The sequence below is a fragment of the Bombina bombina genome, chromosome 4 (assembly GCF_027579735.1).
Source record: "Bombina bombina isolate aBomBom1 chromosome 4, aBomBom1.pri, whole genome shotgun sequence".
Lineage (NCBI taxonomy): Eukaryota > Metazoa > Chordata > Amphibia > Anura > Bombinatoridae > Bombina > Bombina bombina.
The window spans coordinates 287085951-287098746 of NC_069502.1; positions in this window are offsets into that span (position 1 = coordinate 287085951).

Sequence of the window (12796 nt, forward strand, 5' to 3'; positions counted from 1 at the left end):
CCAGGTCAGTTTTCACTTTTTCTTCTCTAGATATTCAATTTTAGCAGCGTGTGACTATGCCTCTTCCCAGTTTCAGAAGACTGGGTGTCATCTTGTTAACCAGTATTTTGGTATATCCAGACATTCATGGTGCCATCTATAAATGTCATCTCCAACACCTTTTGCACTCATGCAGCCCCATATCACACTCCACCTCCATGCTTCAGTGTAGCGACTATGCAGCCACTGTAACAGTGCTGGCCAGGTTCACTCCAAACATGCTTGATACCATCTGAGCCAAACAAATTTAATCTTGGTCTCATCTGACCAAACAATGTGCTCCAAATATTATCAGGCTTTTCAAGCTGTTTAGCAAAGTTTAAACTAAGTTTTGTGCCTTATTGCAAGCAAGGTTTTTTTTTTCTTGGACGAAAACATTATGCAATGTCTGAGCTGTCAAACTATCCAAGTCTAAAGCACTTTCAAATCTATTTTTCAGAGCTAGATTGTGCACTGTCTGTAGTATAATTTTAAGAAATGCCACTGTGTCTCTTATTAGCCGTACTATGGCTGTTCTATACATAAAGGGAATCATACAAAAAATTTAACATTTCATAAATTGAAGCCATAATCAATACTGGTTGGAACAATGGCCAAGTTAACAGTTTAAAGTCTTGTGAGATTGTAAGCAAGGCATCCATGTTTAAAGGCCTTGAAAAGTGATAAACAGATGACTGATTGTGCAATAAGAACCACTTATATTTGTGTCAAGGCTCTGGTGGTCCATTTACCATTGTGGAATAAGTTGGATGTGATTTAGAGGACATCAAGTTAATGGTTATATTGGTAGATTGGTAGATTTTAGTTACAGCACAAAACATTGCTCCTACTGGTACTGTACACCGGTGTTTTTCAACTAGTGTGCCGTGAGAGATCCTCAGGTGTGCCACGGCAGACTGACAACAGTGTGACATTTTTTTAAACTTTGCTTGTTTTTTACTCCCAGTGCAGGGGTAAAGCACAATACATATAGTATGTGTGTGTTTATATATATGATGTATTAGGCTACAATGTGTGATTTTTTTAAAATTTTTGGGATGGTGGTGTGCCACAGGATTTTTTTAAAAAAGTGTGCCACGGCAAAAAAAAAAAGTTAAAAATCACTGCTGTACACAATGCAGAGTAACCATGAAGTGGCTAAACTGCTTTATAGTTACAGAATAAGCCATGGTCTATAAAGTACAACCAAAAACCTCCTGGATTTTACATTTATGAATTAGGGCAGCTACATGATCCATGTGAGCAGCTCCTTCAAATCCAAAGGAGCAATATAAAGTTTTGTAAAGCTAAACATTTTGCAAAACACCTACAGTAACCACTGGGCAACAGAAGGGCAATCACAGGCACCACACCAAGTTTTAACTTTGTTTAAGTGTTGCTTCTGGTGTGTATCACCCCCCTCCGTAAAGAAACTAGTTAGACCCAGGAAACAAAGCTAGGGGAATGTCATGTACTGGGGCCTCCTGTATGATGTTATCTTGCAGAACAAACAGGTAGAGGGGGAAGCTGTTACTAAATAGTAACCTGCTGACTTCCGTTGGAGGAGGAGCTCGGCTCTAGAGGGTTGAATTAAGATCCATAACCTTTCTCCTAAACGAATAGGCCTGCGGCCGGACCCACACCGGCTATCTGGGCTACCCTGCCGCTGCATATTTGTGTTGCAGCTTTTCGGCGGAAGTTTCAAAACTAGCGGAGGCACCGCTACCTGTGCGCAAAGGAAAAGACCTGGGACCTGCCTTGGTGACCAAGAAAGACCAGTCAAGTACTATAACGTGGATTGCCCGCCTAACTTCTACTCGCCTTTGGGTATCGACCAGGAATCCTGCTAAGGGGCGAAAAGAGAAAGCTCCTGCACCCTCCTGGTAGGGTGAAGCAGGTTGAAGGTGTCGGCTCCCTCCGAAGTATCCGGATGTTGGACCTTCGTTAGTGGCGGAGGGATCTGAGAGTCACCGCTTTGCTGCCGTTCCAGTGGGAAAGACGCACCTGGTTGGCGTCTGTGTTCCGTGACTTGCTGCACTGAAGCCTCGCCCTGCTCATACAGTAGCGGGTAAGAAAGAGAGGTTTCAGCAACGGGCATATTGTCTCCAGACCATTCACTGGAAAACCGGTAAAGTAAAAGGTGGGGAACATTAGTGTGTTTGGTCATCTAGGGCGGCGATCCCCTTGAAGCACTGGTACATGAAACTTTTACATAGTGGGACATCTCTTTTCTATGGGGAATACATTATAGTATCTGTGCCCTGAGGAGGCTAAAAGTAAAGAAGAAATGCTACATAAAAATCACTGATGCGGTGTGAGATAAGGAAAAACAGAATTTATGCTTACCTGATAAATTACTTTCTCCAACGGTGTGTCCGGTCCACGGCGTCATCCTTACTTGTGGGAATATCTCTTCCCCAACAGGAAATGGCAAAGAGTCCCAGCAAAGCTGGCCATATAGTCCCTCCTAGGCTCCGCCCACCCCAGTCATTCGACCGACGGACAGGAGGAAAAAATAGGAGAAACCATAGGGTGCCATGGTGACTGTAGTTAGAGAAAATAATTCATCAGACCTGATTAAAAAACCAGGGCGGGCCGTGGACCGGACACACCGTTGGAGAAAGTAATTTATCAGGTAAGCATAAATTCTGTTTTCTCCAACATTGGTGTGTCCGGTCCACAGCATCATTCTTACTTGTGGGAACCAATACCAAAGCTTTAGGACACGGGTGAAGGGAGGGAGAAAATCAGGTTACCTAAACGGAAGGCACCACGGCTTGCAAAACCTTTCTCCCAAAAATAGCCTCCGAAGAAGCAAAAGTATCAAATTTGTAAAATTTGGCAAAAGTGTGCAGTGAAGACCAAGTCGCTGCCTTACATATCTGATCAACAGAAGCCTCGTTCTTGAAGGCCCATGTGGAAGCTACATCGCTAGTGGAGTGAGCTGTGATTCTTTCAGGAGGCTGCCATCCGGCAGTCTCATAAGCCAATCGGATGATGCTTTTAAGCCAAAAGGAAAGAGAGGTAGAAGTTGCTTTTTGACCTCTCCGTTTACCAGAATAGACGACAAACAGAGAAGAAGTTTGTCTGAACTCTTTTATAGCTTCTAAGTAGAATTTTAGAGCATGGACTACATCTAAATTGTGTAGCAAACGTTCCTTCTTTGAAACTGGATTCGGATACAAAGAAGGTACAACTATCTCCTGATTAATATTTTTGTTGGAAACAACCTTTGGTAGAAAACCAGGCTTAGTACGCAAAACAACCTTATCTGAATGGAACATCAGATAGGGCGGAGTACACTGTAGAGCAGATAACTCAGAAACTCTTCTAGCAGAAGAAATAGCAACCAAAAACAAAACTTTCCAAGATAACAACTTGATATCTATGGAATGTAAAGGTTCAAACAGAACCCCTTGAAGAACTGAAAGAACTAGATTTAAACTCCAGGGAGGAGTCAAAGGTCTGTAAACAGGCTTGATCCTAACCAAAGCCTGAACAAATGCTTGAACATCTGGCACAACTGCCAGTCATTTGTGTAGTAAGACAGATAAAGTAGAAATCTGTCCCTTTAGAGAACTCGCAGATAATCCTTTATCCAAACCTTCTTGTAGAAAGGAAAGAATCTTAGGAATTTTTATCCTATTCCATGGGAATCCCTTGGATTCACACCAGCAGATATATCTTTTCCATATTTTATGGTAAAGCACAAAAACCGTTTTAAAACAAAACCGTTACTGTCTCTTTAAATTTTAAACAGAGCACACTTTATTACTGAATATGTGAAAAAATATGAAGGAATTGTTCAAAATTTACCAAAATTTCACCACAGTGTCTTAAAGCATTAAAAGGTATTACACACCAATTTTCAGAGCTTTAACCCTTAAAATAACAAAACCGGAGCCGGTTACAGTTTTAACCCCTCTACAGTCCCAGCTACAGCCTTTGCTGAGACTTTACCAAGCCCAGAGGGGAATACGATACCAAATGACGCCTTCTAGGAACTTTTCCAACTATCTTCAGATCCTCACACATGCATCTGCATGTCTTGCTCTCAAAAACAACTGCGCAGTAATGGCGCGAAAATGAGGCTCAGCCTACAACTGGGAAGGCCCTTCCTGACTGGAAAAGGTGTCTAACATAGTGCCTGACGTTAAAAAACGTTCCCCAAGTTTATAAGTGTGAAATACCAGCATAAACATGTATAAAATGCCCAAATAAAGCAATCGATTTTGCCCATAAAAGTGTCTACCATATAGCCCATATTAAGCCCTTTATTCTGCTTGAGACTAAGAAAATGGCTTACCGGTCCCCATGAGGGGAAATGACAGCCTTCCAGCATTACACAGTCTTGTTAGAAATATTGCTAGTCATACCTTAAGCAGAAAAGTCTGCTAACTGTTTCCCCCAACTGAAGTTACTTCATCTCAACAGTCCTATGTGGAAACAGCAAAGGATTTTAGTTACTGTCTGCTAAAATCATCTTCCTCTCACAAACAGAATTCTTCATCTTTTTCTGTTTCAGAGTAAATAGTACATACCAGCACTATTTTAAAATAAACTGTTGATAGTAGAATAAAAAACTACAACTAAACACCACATACTCTTAACCATCTCCGTGGAGATGTTGCCTGTGCAACGGCAAAGAGAATGACTGGGGTGGGCGGAGCCTAGGAGGGACTATATGGCCAGCTTTACTGGGACTCTTTGCCATTTCCTGTTGGGGAAGAGATATTCCCACAAGTAAGGATGACGCCGTGGACCGGACACACCAATGTTGGAGAAAAAGGGGGACATTGTAAATTCCTGAACTGGGATATTTAAAAAGTAAAAGAAAGAAAAAAAAGAGAGAGGGGAATAAGGAAGAAAGGGGGAGTAATTCATAATAACCATGTTCACCTTTACACTGAACTTTATTCTGATCCCTGTCTAAAAGAACTTTTGAAGAATACTGGGACTGTGCAATGGTTTCTGATTAACAGCAGTTTGGTTTTGCAGCTAGGAAACTATAATTGTTAAATATTTATGAGTGTTTTTTCCTTGTTGCTACCAGGGATGTTTTTGAATTCATTCTACATTGTCTAAATAATATGTAGGTTATAAGAAGATTGATTGTGTTCTTAGGACCAATAGTTGTATATATATTGTGAGAGGTCATTTTTTACAAGGGTTGCCTCTTGTTTAAAAATAGTGTTGGTTTTCTTGGTTGATTTTCTTTTTGTAGCTTTTGCACGTTACTCACAGCCCAGGAAAGTGTAGGGGCAAAAGGGAAAATAGAAAGGGGGAAGAATTAAATAGGAAGAAAGAAGAAACATAAAAAAGATATATATATATATATATATATATATATATATATATTATATAAAAAAAATATATATATATATATATCTCCCCTCCCTTTACCTGGGAGATATACATACATATAATATACATAATATACACTTTTCACTATATCTTTTTATTGGTAGTAAGAAACACTAGTAAGTCAAGTACAGACTTTTTTTTTGATAAACTTTCAAATCACAAATAAAGGAAAAGAAAAAGGGAAAAAGAAAAAAAAAAGAGGAAAAAAAAAAAAGGGGGGGGGGAAAGGGAGAAGAAAAAGGAGAAATAAGGGAAGGTCTGCACAAGTGGTTATTACCAGAAGACCATAATAGATCTGTAATCTGTTTGGTCAGACTATTTGGTTATTCCGCTTCTTATATATATAAGTGTTTTATCACAGTTTGATTATATCGCACATTGTTTTTTTTTTTCTTTTGTTTTTTAAAATATATTGGCACTTTATTCTTTCATCTGTCTATGGAAAAATATCTCACTCAGGCTAACCAACACTCTTCGAAAATGCCAGCTAAATCTAGAGAGAAAAAAAAAAAAGAAAAAAAAAAGGGGGGCAGATGTGAGTTTTGATTCTGTTGAAACTCCTCTCACTACTAATGATAATCAGTCTCTAATACTACAATTTAGTAATCTATTCTCACCCCAGTTTGAGATTATTAAAAAGGAACTCAAGTGTATTAAGTTCTAACGAAATACTACTAACACAGAAGTGAAACAATTCGCTATCAGAATGTCAGAAGCTGAGGATGGGATATCCGATTTGGAAGATACAATTAATAAACAAGAAAGTATCTTAAGTAAACAACAAGCTAAAATAAAAAATATTGAGGCAAGGTTAGAAGAACAAGAAGATCGCTCTAGACGAAACATTAGGATAGTAGGTATCCCTGAAACCCCAGAATATGACAATTTGATTGAATTTAACTCTTTAATTTTATCCCAAGCTTTAGGATTTCCTCCGCAGGCCTTACCCCTATCTATCGAAAGGGCACACAGAATAGGTCCTAGGAAGCTTTCTGGAAATAGCCATAACAGAGACAGGGTCTGCATATTTAAACTTTTGAGGTTCCAAGATAAAGTTGAATTGTTGAGACTATATAGAAAAGTTGAAACATTTTCCATCAAGGATAAAAAAAATCCTTCTATTTCAAGATTTCTCTGAGACAGTACAAAAAAGGAAAGCCATGTCCCCAATATGTACTTTAATGATAAATAAAGGAATAAAAGCACGTCTCATCTATCCCGCTAAGATTGTAGTAGAGCACAATGGTAATAAAATCCTCTTTTCTGAGGCCTCTAAAGCACAAGAATATATAGACTATAGAAGGTTAAAGGACCCTTATTGTAGTAGTCTGATATATTTGGCAGATTGAGTTTCTATTTTTAAATAATGAAATAGGATTACTTCAAATTGTCTAATTTTAAGGATTTACTCTTCTCGGTGTGTTCCCCCCCCCTTTTTTTCTTTCATATATATATTTTAGTTTTCTTCTCTCCCTTGCCTCTCTCCCCCTTACTTGTCAAAAGTTGAAGTGGTGATGAATTTGTGTTGAACATATTGTGACTTGAGTTTAATGATATGTTTCACGCTAGGTAAAGTCTGATCTTTCACAGAGTTGTAAGAATATATGTTAGCGTCTTTTGTTGAATATGATTTTGAAGGGTTTTCTTTTTTTGCTCTTCTCTAAATGGTTGATACAATAGGGAACTTAAGGATCCTTTCGTGGAATGTGGGGGGTATTAGTAATTCTGTAAAACGGAAACTTATTAAAAAACTAGGATCTCAAAATCCCAGTATTGTATTTTTACAAGAAACCCATTTAAAAAACCTAGAATTATCGAAGTTACTTTTTAAGTGGGTAGGAGAGGTACTGGCGACTCCATGTAAAAACAGGAAGGCAGGGGTCGCTATTCTATTAAATAAGAATCTATCATATCAAATTTTATATTGTGGGGGGGCGGAGCTAACTGCCGTGCTGGAAGGACGCACTTCTGAAGAGCTCCGTGACTAAAACCTTACTAAAAGCTTTTAAAAGTGTTTAAATTTAATCTCCTGGCTGAAATCTTGAGATCTAAGGGAGAGTTTTATCCCACAGGACCCTGTCATCGCCTTATTGCGATCTGCAGAAGATCTTTTTCTGCCTTACAGCCATTGATCCTGTGCACTAAGCGGAAGGTGCAGTGTCTACACTCAGGACCCCGCAGATCCAACCTGCCTGCTAAAGGAGAGACCGGTACCTTGGCTGCGATATAGAACTACTCAAGCTCCGGAGGTTTAGAGATCTACACCGGAGCTGTGAATTAAACCACGCTGTGCAGCGCTGCTGCTCCAGCTACCGGAGTGACTGGTTTCAAACTCGGGAAGTCATAGATACTTTTGGGACATAGTCCCTTGACGACACAACACTAAAATTGCTTGGTGACAGACACGATCGTTTTCCAGCAGAAAGTGAGGTATAATTTGCCCTAAATAGTACCCGTGACACATCGGAGAGCACTATTGAAAAGGAATATATTGCGGTATAGGCTGCCTGCTATTGGGCGCGAATTGCGGCCATCTTGGATTGAGATAAAAACAGCAAGGCGGCCTATATGAAGAGAGGGCTATATTTTAGTACTACAGAGACAACTTATTGCAGGGACTCCCAACGGATTACTTTGGCTATAAAACTCTGTGCTAGAGGTGGACCTGCAGCTCTCAGAAGGAATTGGGACACACAGTCTTTTTGAGTAAGTGCGCAGTGTAAATTCACTTATACCTACGTTTTCCAGCAGTAAAGGCCTCACTTTGGTACTTTTGAAGCACCCATAGTTACAGAGACATAACCTTAAGTGCACTGCAATTGGGGACACAGCGGGTATTAAAAAAGGCCGTCTCACCTTAGGAACATAATACATATATACCCTCTGACAGTGTTCCCCACTACTCATACAGAAATAGCCAACTCTTAGCTGTTACCACACCATTCTCTTGTGCCTTATTTTGTTATAGAGAGTTGTAGCAAGAATCTAGGTGGAGGAATCCCAGAGAACAAATTTCTATATACTGAAGCACAACCACTATAGGAGAATATTATTTGGGCTGAGCAGTGTTGGTGTTTTATTTATGCCCCATCTCTGTTAAACGCTGCTGCCGGCAGCTAAATTGCTAACCTGGATAACATATACAAATGAGTTGCTAATGTGCTGAGGCCAAGGAGGAGGGGGTGATGTGAACCACTGAGCATATTTTTTTTAAAATTTATTTATTTACTTATTCTTTTTGCTCCTATTTATTTTTCAATTTTGCTGCCTGTTTTTATTTACTTCCTACAACCTTATTTGCAGCTTCAGCCTAGCTGTGTTGATAGAGGAGTGGAGTAGAAGGGCGTGAGAGCAACAAAACTCCAATTCTTGTCATTACTAGCCCTTTTCTGCTGCTCAACAGAACTTTACAATTATGGCACAACTGAATAAAAGGAAATCTAAGGCATTAGCAGCTGGGCCTAAAAGAACGGTAGCAGATCATTTCCATACTATATCCCCCGCATCTCCAGATGACCAACAGGAGGATTCAAATATGTCCCAAGCAGAGGGAGACACTGTGGCATCTACTTTTCAAGCACTTCAAGAGGCAGCTCCTGCTACAGTGACTCCTACTTTTATCCTGGACTCTCTCAAATCCCTTCTAGCTGCCCATCATTCAGCTTTTCAATCTCAGGTGACTGCTTCTCTAGCGGACCTTCGCAGAGACCTCACTTCAACTTCAGAAAGAGTGGATACTGTAGAGAGGAAACAAGAGGACATGGCTGTAGACCAGGCTAATGTTCTAGCTTATGCCCAGAGTCTAGCTGAACAGATGATCTGCCTGGAGGACAAACTAGCGGATATGGAGGACCGCTCCCGTCGAAACAATTTGCGACTGAGAGGTATCCCAGAAAGTATAGCTCCTGGGGATCTTACTCCTTTTTTGGCAGAGTTTTTTGAACACCTTGCTCGCCCTGTTGACACGACTGAGGGCTCTTATCTGCCGTCAATATCTATGTTTATTGATAGAGCTCATAGGGCGCTAAGGCCTAGAAGTTTATCGTCTGACAAGCCAAGGGATGTCATTGTAAGACTGCACTTTTTTACATACAAAGAAAGGATAGTCCGCGCATCTCTCACTAGGCCTACCCTTCCAACCAAATTCCAGGATATTGCTGTTTTTGCAGATCTCTCTTACCACACACTCCAGCAGAGGAAGACATACAGAGAGTTCACTAAGTTCCTGAGGACTCATGATATCAAATATCGATGGGGTCACCCCACCAGAATCATAGTCCACAAAGACAATCAGCAACATATTGTTACTACACTTGACCAGAGCCACCGGCTCATGAAATTATGGGACACTCCAGCTTCAAATGATTGTCCTTTGAAAGACTCCCTGAACCCCTCAGCTCCACCTTGGGCCTCCTCTACATCGGGGACCTCAGCTAACACAGACCCTTCTGGCTCTGCACAGGATGCAGAAGATTGAATATGGACTGTTCGCAGGGTAATATGTATACTAACCTTTCTTTGTTTCAGATACCTCCGAGTAACTCCATACTGTTACTAGGCTGTAATGTATAATATGTGATTGTGATTTATTTTTCCCCCTTTTTTTTTTTTTTTTCTCTCCAATAAGGTCTGTTTACGCTTTAGATGAAGGCACTTAATATGGGCGTACAACTATATATTACTGACTATTGTTGTAATGTTGTTTAATCGTTCTCTCAATTGTTCAGTTTAAAATAATAGAAGCACACGTTTGAAGGCTGGTGAAGCCCTGATATGATTTAGTTATGTTTTAGATAAGTTAGCTTTAAATGTGTCTAGTTAGTCACTTGCTTGAATACTCACATTTGATGCTCAGTTTGTATACACTGTTTCTCTTTCTATCCTTAATAGAAGTGCCCACGCTACATTGTTTTCCAAGCCCACTAATTGACCGACCCTTTTCCCACATCTTTCCCTTCTCTTCTTATCTCTTCCCCCTTTTTTTTTTTTCTCTTTCTTCTTCTTTGTGTTTTATCCTTCCTCTCTTCCCCCTAGTACTTAGAAATGAGCTCCCAGTTAAGAAAATGTAGAAGTTCTGTTTCATATGTGTTGCACGTTTCTATGATACTGTATGATTATTATTGTTTTAGGATCCACTTCACTGTGGAGGGGCACACCTGGGACCACTATATATTATCAGTTCACTAAAAATGTCTCATTATGCTCTGGACGAGTTAATTACAAATATGTCTGACTATGTGCCATCCTAGCCTTATTTGTGGTTCTAATTATAGATGTTATGTTTTGTTTACCTTACCTATACTTGAAGTGTTCTGCCCTGCTTTCCTCTACATGTCTACTAGTTGCCTGAATGTGCTACCCTTCTCCCACATCTTTCCCTTCTCCTCTTATCTCTTCCCCCTTTTTTTTTTTTTTTCTCCCCCATAAATGTACATCCCAATGTGGTTCCCCCCTCCTCCTTCTCTTATACCATCTTCTATATCATACCCCATATCATCCACCCTTGATTGTCTGGTAAGTCACGGTAGCTTAAAATCCTCTCCCCCCCCCTTTAAAGTACTCTGAATTCTGTCTTCAGAGGCTATCAAGGCGGTTATCTCTTTTATATACCGCACAACCTTGTTTTGTTTAGTGACATTAGGTTATGACTCTTAGCTGAGGTCCCTATTGTGATATCTGTTCTCTCTTTTCTCTTCTCCTTTCTCTTCCCTTCTTTGCCTCTTCTTCTCTCCTTGCCCCCCCCTTTTTTTTTTTTTTTTTTTTCTCCTACCTCCTCCATTCGTTCCCCCTGCCCCTTTTCTCCTCCCTACCCTTCAATTCATTCACGTATACAGTTACTCGGCACTTGACATCATGCCGTACACTTGTGTCACCCAGAATGTTAGGGGGCTAAACTCCCCGACCAAAAGAAGTATGCTGTTGCGATTTCTACACAAGAGTAGAGCCCAGTTGGTCTTTCTCCAGGAGACCCACTGGCTAAGGGATATGACAGCCCCCCTGCAATCTAAACTGTTCCCCGTTGTGGAAACCTCGAGCTTCTCACAGAAATCGAGAGGGGTTGCTATGCTTATTCATAAGTATATAGCATATGAACCTATTCATTTAGAAACAGATCAGCAAGGCAGATATCTGATTCTCCTCTGTAAATTGGATGGAGTGATCTATACATTAGCTTCCTACTATGGGCCCAACAAACAACATATTGCGACTTTACGTAAGTTTTTACATAAAGAGGAAAGTTTACGGCAGGGTTCCCTTCTTCTTGCAGGGGACTTTAATTCTGTGTGGGACCCTCTCTTGGACAAAAAGATGGATAACTCTCGTAAATGTGACAAGGCCGTGGCGGACTTATCATATAAATTTAAAAATCTTATGTGTCAATTCAATTTATTTGATGTGTGGCGAGCTCTTAATTCGACTTCACGAGATTATACATATTTTTCGTCGGTCCCTCATTCCTATTCACGGATAGATTTTTTTTCTTCTGTGAACCGGGACTATTAGACTGCATTTCTAGATCATGGATCTCTCAATGCCCCTGGTCTGATCACGACCCTGTACATATCATTCTTAAATCCCCTTTAGAATTACAACGTATACCAACATGGCGTCTTTCCCCATCTGTTTTTTCGGACCCTAGTGTAGCAGCTGATATATCTAAGGATATAACCGAGTTTCTCCAAATCAATGATAATGGAGAGGTAGACGATTTCACCTTATGGGCATCATTAAAGGCGTATGTGAGAGGGTCTTATGAAAATAGCAGCGGCTCAAAAAAAAAAACAGAGGTAAATCTCTGGCTCAATTAACGTTATCTCTCCGTAACCTCACTATTGAACATAAAAAGGACCCCACACCACGTCTGTATGAGCAGCTGGTAGCTGTTAGGACGAAATTAGTCCAATTGGAAACGGAACGGTCGGCGACTAGGCTCCTTAGACTCAAAGAGGTCTTCTATTTTAAAGGTAATAAAGCGGATAGGCTCTTAGCTAATCGGCTACGTCAACGCACGGCGGCGGCTCGTATACACTCCCTGAAAACAGGAGGTAAACTTGTAACCCTCCCACGCGAGATAGGGGCGACTTTCGCAAATTATTATTTGTCTCTTTACAACCTGTCAAAGGATAAAGAAACCCCGTCTCCTACCCTAGACAGTATCAATGACTTCTTGTCCAAGTTAGACCTTCCGGTGACGAATGATCTCCAAGCGGAGGCGCTGTTGTCCCCCATCTCTGGTGTGGAGATTAAAACTGCCATTCTCTCTCTTAAAGCCCTCAAATCGCCTGGTCCGGACGGCTTCTCAGATCTCTTCTACAAGAAATTCCAGGCGCAGCTTGTTCCACCTTTGTTGCGTTTTTTCTCTAAGGCTAGTTCAAGTGGTACCTTCCCGGCCGAGTTTTTGAAGGCCACAATT